This window comes from Heptranchias perlo, chromosome 20 (assembly GCF_035084215.1).
Source record: "Heptranchias perlo isolate sHepPer1 chromosome 20, sHepPer1.hap1, whole genome shotgun sequence".
In the NCBI taxonomy this organism is placed as follows: domain Eukaryota; kingdom Metazoa; phylum Chordata; class Chondrichthyes; order Hexanchiformes; family Hexanchidae; genus Heptranchias; species Heptranchias perlo.
This window is the reverse complement of record NC_090344.1, coordinates 4,191,483-4,200,889: the sequence shown is the minus strand read 5'-3', so window position 1 is coordinate 4,200,889 and position 9,407 is coordinate 4,191,483. Positions and strand designations below refer to the sequence as shown.

Sequence of the window (9,407 nt, the reverse complement as noted above, 5' to 3'; positions counted from 1 at the left end):
GACTTCCTACAAAAACTCAGTACCCACGGACCAGTTGAACCAGGAACACTTCTCACCACGATGGACTTCTCGGCACTCTACACCAGTATCCGCCACGATGACGGCATCGCTGCAACAGCCTCAGTACTCAACACCAACAGCAGCCAATCTCCAGACGCCATCCTACAACTCATCCGCTTCATCCTGGATCACAATGTCTTCACCTTCGATAACCAGTTCTTTACCCCAACACACGGAACAGCCATGGGGACCAAATTCGCACCCCAATACGCCAACATTTTCATGCACAAGTTCAAGCAGGACTTCTTCACTGCACAAGACCTCCAATCAACACTATACACCAGATACATCGACGACATTTTCTTTATATGGACCCACGGCGAAGAATCACGAAAGAGACTACACAATAATATTAACAAGTTCCATCCCACCATCAAGCTCACCATGGACTACTCCTTGGAATCAGTTTCTTTCTTGTACACACGAATGTCCATCAAAGACGGGCACCTCAGCACCCCACTCTACTGCAAGCCCACGGACAACCTCACGATGCTCCACTTTTCCAGCTTCCACCCTAACCACGTCAAAGAGGCCATCCCCTATGGACAGGCCCTGCGAATACACAGGGTCTGCTCAGACGAGGAGGAACGCGAAGGACACCTACAGATGCTGAAAGACGCCCGAGTAAGAACGGGATATGACGCTCGACTCATCGATCGACAGTTCCGACGGGCCACAGCGAAAAATCGCATAGACCTCCTCAGAAGACTAACACGGGACGCAACCAACAGAGCACCCTTCGTCTTCCAGTACTTCCCCGGAGCGGAGAAACTACGCCATCTTCTCCGCAGCCTGCAACATGTCATCAATGATGACGAACACCTCGCTATGGCCATCCCCACACCTCCACTACTCGCCTTTAAGCAGCCGCCCAACCTCAAACAGACCATCGTTCGCAGCAAACTACCCAGCTTTCAGGAGAACAGCGTCCACGACACCACACAACCCTGCCACGGTAACCTCTGCAAGACATGCCAGATCATCGACACAGATACCACCATCACACCAGAGGACACCAACAACCAGGTGCATGGTTCATACTCCTGTGACTCGGCCAACGTTGTCTACCTCATACGTTGCAGGAAAGGATGCCCCAGAGCATGGTACATTGGCGAGACCATGCAGACGCTGCGACAACGGATGAACGGACACCGCGCAACAATCGCCAGACAGGAGGGTTCCCTCCCAATCGGGGAACACTTCAGCAGTCAAGGACATTCAGCCACCGACCTTCGGGTAAGCGTACTCCAAGGCGGCCTTCGAGACACACGACAACGCAAAATCGTCGAGCAGAAATTGATAGCCAAGTTCCGCACCGATGGGGACGGCCTCAACCGGGATCTTGGGTTCATGTCACGCTACACGTTACCCTACCAGTGAACAAAAGTTATCTATTTTTAATATAACGGGTCAATTGCTGTCTTTTCCTTTCGGATGTTTCGGCCTCTCTCTCTGTTTTTTTTTTGTTCTGGCCGTTTGTATATTCGGTGGCCCTGTCGGTAACACCTAACTGTCTGAACACTTTGGTTGCCTTGGCAACGGGCAGTTGAAAAGACTGTCTGTAATCACCAGGTATTGTTCTGTGATTTATAAATGCGAGAGGTTCGAGGATTTCTTGACATTCATCTGAGGAAGGAGGAAGCCTCCGAAAGCTTGTGAATTTTAAAATAAAATTGTTGGACTATAACTTGGTGTTGGAAAATTGTTTACAATTGTCAACCCCAGTCCATCACCGGCATCTCCACATCATGCTACTATCGACACTTTTTCTTAACATCATAGTTACTTGTTTGAGAGTGAAAACTGCCGTCCGCTTCACTGTAAGTGCACGGGACAACTTTGTGGACACCGAGTCGTGTCACAGACCTGCTCGTCGGACCTGCTCATTTCATCTCATCTCATTTTCAGCAAACCTGAATATTACTGGAATAGAGAATGGCGAATCACAGCTCGATAAATCAATCCTCTCGACCACGAGGGGACTGAGTCCTCCAACATGCAGGTGTTTAATGGCAAAGTGAGTTTAATGTTCAGGAATGATAGAGCACAGATTTTCACTCGTGCAAACTTCACACACTTTATTTTGGAAAAGTAAACTGATCGAAGAGAGAGAGGTCAGAGTGATCGCTGCAACCTGGATTTTTAGCTCGTTGAATCAGTGGTTCACGATCAAACGTGTGCTGTCTCTGTGGCGCAATCGGTTCGCGCGCTCGGCTGTTAACCGAAAGGTTGGTGGTTCGAGCCCACCCAGGGACGGTAGGGAAACTTTTATCTTCATGGTCTCGCATTTCCTGGTTTCTGATGTTTGTTTTGGCTGCAAAACAAATGCCCGGTTTCGATGGCCAGCTGAGCACGGCCGATCTTCCAACATTTAACCTGTGATTGGCTTCGCGGAGATCTGAATTCTTCTTGACAGACAAGGTCCGAAGGTTGCAGGAGAGCCGCTTCACTCTGACATGGATATTTCTGCAGTGAGCGACACCAGACTGTTTCCACAATGAATGTCACTCCCTTTTATTTTGGAAACGCAAAATTGTATTCATATTCCGATGGGTTTCAGTAGATTTATGAGAGATCATGAAAGGATCCTGCAGCGCTGCCTTGGATAATAACAACAGTTCTAAGCCGCATTTCAGTCGCGGCAACAAATCCTTACATCCGAGTGTCTGCAACCTTAAATCCGAGTATCTGCACCCTGACACCGGAGTATCTGCACCCTCACACCAGAGGATCTGCACCCTCACACCGGAGGATCTGCACCCTCACACCGGAGTATCTGCGCCCTTACAACCCATTAACTCATCAACTGTCCCCAATCATCTTTATCAGCGTCAGGAGCCCGAAACAAAACCCAACAGAGCAGAAATTGGCTTTATGATTCTTCACTAATGTACGGACACATTTTTATTTACGGTGCTTCAAGGGATATGTGGTGAAAGTGGCCGCTGATACTCAGAAACGATTGCTTGTTGCGTTTTTTATTCCAGCGGGCTCGTTGGTCCAGGGGTATGATTCTGGCTTCGGGTGTGTTGTTTGAAATATGTGAGAGATCCCGGACGAGCCCTAATTTTTCCCCCCGTCCTGTGATCTTGAGCTGCTATTCAAACTGGCAAGGTGTTTGGAGGTATCTCAATGATCTCACGTCTTCTGGATGCATTCTGCTCGCAATTGCAATTACCTTGAAACCGCTCTCGGATTTAATCTCACTCAAGCAGAATGTGGCCGCTTTTTATCTGTCAGCGTGGAAGTGACGAGGTTGTGGTTGATAACCGTGGGCACACCTGTCCGGATATTGGTATTCAGAATGTACAAAATGTTGTCGCAAATACTCTGTTGTCATCCAGGGAGCTCTAGTTTTGCGTGCCCAACCTTTCCCCGAGCAATAATGTGTCCAGTCTGTACCCGAACTATCTCCTCACTCAAAGCCTCCCATTGCTCATTCACTGTTTAACCTGCCAATCTTTGATTCCAATCCACCTGGACCCGATCCCTTTTCAACTCGCTGAAATTCGCTCTTCCCAGTTGAGTATTTTCATACTTGATTTTTCCTTGCATTGTCCATAACTACACTAAACCTGCTGCAAATGCTCGCCCACTGAATCATGCTCCACTTGCCCCATTTCTTTCCCCTAAATAAATCCAACACTGCTTCCTTCCTCGTTGGGCTGAAAACATACGGATTTAAAAATTTCTCTTGTACACATTTCAGGAATTGCTCGCCCTCTTTGACTTTTACACTGCTATATCCCAGTCTATATTCGGATAAATGAAGTTCCCTTTTATCACTACTCTAAAATTATTGCATCTTTCTGCAATTTACCTGCCAATTTGCTCCTCTATCTCCTTCCCACTATTTGGTCGCCTGTCGAATGCATCCAGCAGCGTAATAGCTCCTCAATTGTTCCTTAATTCTAACCAAAAAGATTCTGCCTTTGAACCCTTAAGCATGGCGACCCTTTCTACCGCTGTAACAATATTTTTGATCAATAGTGGCTGCTCCCCTCTACCACATCCCCCCATTTTTTTCCCTCCCTTTGCTGAATACGTTGTAGCCAGGAATATTTAAGTGGCCATTCCTCCGCTTATTTGAGCCAGGTCTCCATTACTGACACTATAACATAATCCGATGTTACCACTTGTGTCTGCAGCTCACCAACATTATTTACCAAGTGTGTTAAACACAACATCAGGGCATAAGGGTATTACAAGTTCTATTGCCCAATTAAATGTTCTATGCATTAATGTACGTAGCATAAGAAATAAAACAAGTGAATTAGAAGCGTAAATTCAGCTTAAAGTGCATGACGTAGTGCTCATCACTGAGACCTGACTACAAACTTGGCATGACTGGCAGATAAATATTTCAAGTTATATGCCGTTTAGAAAGGATAGGGACATTGGAAATGGCGGTGGAGCAGCGATATTGAGGAGTGATACTATTACTGCATTAGAAAGAAGACATATCAGTAAAGGTGAGCACGCAGTGGAAAGGCTTTGCGTAGAAATTAGCAACAGAATAGAATGCAAGACTTTGGTGGGAGTTGTTCATAGACTTCCGGACAGCAGTGAAAAAGTAACAGGATACACAGAAGCGGAGAGAGTGTTCGGGGTCTGGAACTCACTGTCTGAAAGGGTGGTCGAGGCAGAAAACCTCAACTCATTTAAAAAGAACTTGGATGTGGATCTGAAGTGCGGTATTCTACAGGGCAATGGACCAAGTGTTGGAAAGTGTGATTATGTTGGATAGCTCTTTTTCGGTCGGTACAGACACGATGGGCTGAATGGCTTCCTTCTGTTCTGTAACTTTCTATCATTCTGTGATCCGTGTGTGGAGGGATTCGCTCAATCATCAGACGTGCTGAGACACCAGCGAGTTCACATCTGATTGCAGGGCTTGGATTCTGCTGTTAATCGCATGCAGGACTGCTGATATTAATAACCCCTATAACTGAGCTGGAGTTTAATATTCTGGATATGTGTTAAATAAATCAGCTTTGTTTTAAACACCTTGTTGTAGATTTAGTTTTTTTCCCACCTGAGTGTTTAGCATCACCTGGCGAGAGCTCAGAAAGGATAATCTGGGGGGAGGATCATCCGGTGGGAACAGAATTTCTGCCTGGACACAGTCCTTCACGGCCACAGTGAGAGGGGCAAACGGCACTTTGGTCTTTCCCGCCTCTCTTCACTGACAGCAAAGTCGCCGTCCGGCGTCCAGTCTAAAAATGACTGTGGTAATTATTCTATGAAGATTTAACCTGTTTGTGAGACAGTCCTAAGTCTACTATTTAAGGCAGGCGTTAACTGATTTAAAATAAACCCGATTAAAAGAAATGGGTTCTGAATTGTGATTTCCGTGAAGCAACTGTTCCATTCCTTTATATGTTTCACGTGCCTGCTCTCCGACCGCAGGGTAAATGGTGGAATATCAGCCCTGCTCAGCCGGCTATGATCACGATACATTTTCTTGCAGACCAAACACACATTGAAACCCTGGAAATGTGAGGCGATGAATCCTTCGGGAAAATGAAATAAGGGTTCCAACCATCACACATTCTCGCTAAGTGATCGCACCACCGAAACAGACGAAGAGATCACCTGCTAAACCAATAATTCACTGAGCTAAACTTTATGATTGCAGCCACCAATAAAACAGCTGTCTACTGTTAGTTTACTTCTCCAAAATGAATGCGTGAAGCTTGCAGGAGTGAAAATCCAACGAACTGGTCTTCACTCTTAAACCAGCAACTGTGAAGTTAAGAGAAACATGCCGGAGAAATACACGATTTCAGCGCGGTGACACTGGGCCAGGGTAAAGTTCAGTTAATATGATCGCTGAGTGGCGAGAGGGTGGATTTGAAATTCCTGAGCGACCGCACTGTGCATTTTCCAGATCTGCTTGTTGCACCAATCCCTTCAATTCTTCACTTGCAGGGACAATTCGATTCTCGGTTTCTTTTCCCTGAGGCTTGGTGAAATTTTTAAAATTGAAAGAGACCAATATCAATGCAAACCTGGTCAGTGACATGCTCACAGATACAAAGCGGCCAGACTCTGCTTCAGTGAGATGAAAGCCCAGAGCGGTTTCAAGGTCGAATGCAATTGAAAGCAAAGCTCGTTCAATGAAAGTGTAGGTTATTGACGTGCCTTGAAAGGTAGTGATTGTTTGAACTGAACTTCTTCCGAAAGCGTTTGAGATAGAGGTGGAGTGATTTGGGGACTTCTTTTCCCTCTTTGCAAAAGTCTGAACCGCAGCTCAAGATAAAAATTCTAAGGCTAAATTGGGGATTCTCCGGAATATGAACCTCGAATCGTAAATTATACCCCGACCTCAACGAGCCCAGAAACAAGAACGTGTCCTTATATTAAGATGTTACGCTCACATTCTATGAGAGGTCAGTCTGTAAAATAAAAGGGCATTTTGAAGAGATATTCTGAGAAGTTCCGTATTGGACCGTGAACAAAATACAAACACCGAACGATGTTTTTGCTGGTCAAATTCACGACACATCATAAATTCCACAAAAGCACCACGGGGAGTTGAATCTAGGACCGGAGTTCTTTAACCAACTGAGTCACGGAGCCAATCCACGGGAACGCTTCTCACTTCCTCTCATTAATATATATGCTACAAGTCATATTCTGTTGGGGGTTCAGACTGTTTCATCTTTATCAATTTCATAGAAAGATAGAAAATAAGAGCAAGAGTCGATCATTCGGCCCTTCGGGCCTGCTCCGCCATTGAAAATGATCATGGCTGATGTCTAACTCAATACCCCGTTCCCGCTTTTTCCCCCATATCCCTTGAGCATTAAGAAATATATCTATCTCCTTCTTGAATACATCTAATGACTTGGCCTCCACTGTCTTCTGTGGTAGAGAATTCCACAGGTTCACCAACCTCAGTGAAGAAATTTCTCCTCATCTCGGTTCTAAATGACATAGCCCCTATCTTGTGACTGTGAGCCCTGGTTCTGGACTCCCCAGCCAACGGGAACATCCTCCCTGCATCTAGTCTGTCTCGTCCTGTTGGAATTTTATATGTTTCGATGAGATCACCCCTCATTCTTCTAAACTCTAGTGAATATAGGCCTAGTCATGCATCATCCTGCCATCCCGCCATCCCAGGAATCAGTCTGGTAAAACCTTCGTTGCACTCCCTCCATGGCAAGCACATCCTTCCTCAGATATGGAGACCAAAACTGCACACAATACTCCAGATGTGGTCTCACCAAGGCCCTGTACAACTGCAGTAAGACATTGCTGCTCCTGTACTCAAATCCTCTTGCAATGAACGCCATAATACCATTCGCCTTCCTAACTGTTTGCTGCATCTGAATGCTCGCTTTCAGCGACTGGTGTACAATGACACCCAGGTCTCGTTGCACCGCTCCATTTTCCCAATCTATCACCATTCAGATAATAATCTGCATTTCTGTTTTTACAACCAAAGTGGATAACCTCATTTATCCACGTTATACTGCATCTGCCATGTTCTTGCCCACTCACCCAACTTGTCGAAATCACATTGGCCCCTCTCTGCATCCTCCTCACAGCTCACATTCCACCCCAGCTTTGTGTCATCTGCAAACTTGGAAATGTTACATTCCGTTCCTTCATCCAAATCATTGACATATATTGTGAATAGCTGGGGCCCAAGCACTGATCCCTGCGGTACCCCACGAGTCACTGCCTGCCACCCGGAAAAAGACCCATTTATTCCTACTCTTTCCTGTCTGTCAACCAATTCTAAATCCATGCCAGTATATTCCCCCAATCCCATGTGCTTTGATTTTGCACACTAACCTCTTGTGTGGGAACTTATCAGCAGCCTTCTGAAAATCCAAGTACACCACATCTACTGGTTCACCCCAATCTATTCGACAAGTTAGCGCCTCAAAAAACTCCAGTAGATTTGTTGAGCATAATTTCCCTTTCATAAACCTATGCTGACTTTGTCCAATCCCGTTAATGCCTTCCAAGCGTTCTGTTATCGCATCTTTTAAAATAGACTCGAGCATTTACCCCACGACTGATGTTAGGCTAACTGGTCTTTAATTCCCTGTTTTTTCAATAGTGGGGTTACATTTCCCACCCTCCAATCTGTAGGAACTGTTCGAGTCTGTAGAATTTTGGAAGATGATCACCAATGCATGCACTATTTCCAGGGGCATTTCGTTTCGTACTCTGGGATGTCGATTATCAGGATCTGGGGATTTGTCAGCCTTTCGCCCCATTAGTTTTCCGAGCACTTTTTCTTTAAAACTAATCCTGGTTTGCTTCAGTTTCTCCTCAGTCGACCCTTGCTTCCCTAACATTTCTGGAAGGTTGTTTGTGTCCTCCTTTGAAGACAGAACCAAAGTATTTGTTTAATTGTTCTCCCATTTCTTTGTTCCGCATTTGACTGTAAGGGACCTACATTTGTCTTCACTAATCTTTTTCTCATGACATTTATAGAAACTTTTACAGTCAGTTTTTGTGTTGCCAGCTACTTTACTCATACTCTACTTGTCCCCCTCTTCGTCCTCCTTTGCTGAATTCTAAACTGCTCCCAATCCTCAGGCCTGCAGCTTTTTCTGGCAATTTTATATGTCTCCTCTTTGGAACTAATACTAATTTCTTTTGTAAGCCACGGTTGAGCCACCTTTCCTGTTTTATTTTTGTGCCAGACAGGAATTAATAATGGTTATAATTTCTCCACATGTTCTTTATATATTAGCCATTCCCTATCCACTGTCATCCCTTTTAGTAAAGTTCTCCAATCTATCCTAGCCAACTCACTTTCGTAATTTCCTTTATTCAGATTCAGCACCCTAGTTTCGGATTCAACTACTTCACTCTCCATCTTAATGAGGAATTCTATTACGTATTGGTCGCTCTTCCCTAAGGGAGCCCGAAAAAGATTGTTAATCAATCTTTTCTCATTGCACAATACCCAATCTAGGATCGCCTGTTCTCTAGTTGGTTCCTCAATGTATTGGTCTGGAAATAAATCATGTACACTCCAGGAATTCCTCCCCCACAGTATTATTGCTAATTTGGTTTGACCAAGCTGTATATAAATTTAAGTCCGATTATGGTTGTAACTTTCTGGCTCTAATTTCCTGTTCAATGCGCTCCCCTACTGTTTGGGGCCAATCGACAACCCCAACCAACGTTTTCTGCCCCTTGGTGTTTAACTCCAGCCATACAGATTCCACATCGTGATTTTCCGAGCCAATATCCTTACTCACTATTGCATTGATTGCCTCCTTTACTAACAACGCTACCCCACCTCCTTTCCATTTTTGCCTGTCCTTCCTAAATATTGAATACCCCTGGATGTTCAGTTCCCAGCCTTGGTCATCCTG

At 45.1% G+C, this 9,407-nt stretch overlaps 1 non-coding gene across 1 annotated transcript; it reads left to right on the top strand.

Moving 5' to 3' along the window:
* The first annotated feature begins 2,242 nt into the window (after window positions 1-2,242).
* Window positions 2,243-2,316, top strand: trnan-guu (transfer RNA asparagine (anticodon GUU)). Its single transcript has one exon. It is a non-coding gene; the product is annotated as a tRNA-Asn (tRNA).
* The last annotated feature ends 7,091 nt before the right edge of the window (window positions 2,317-9,407 follow it).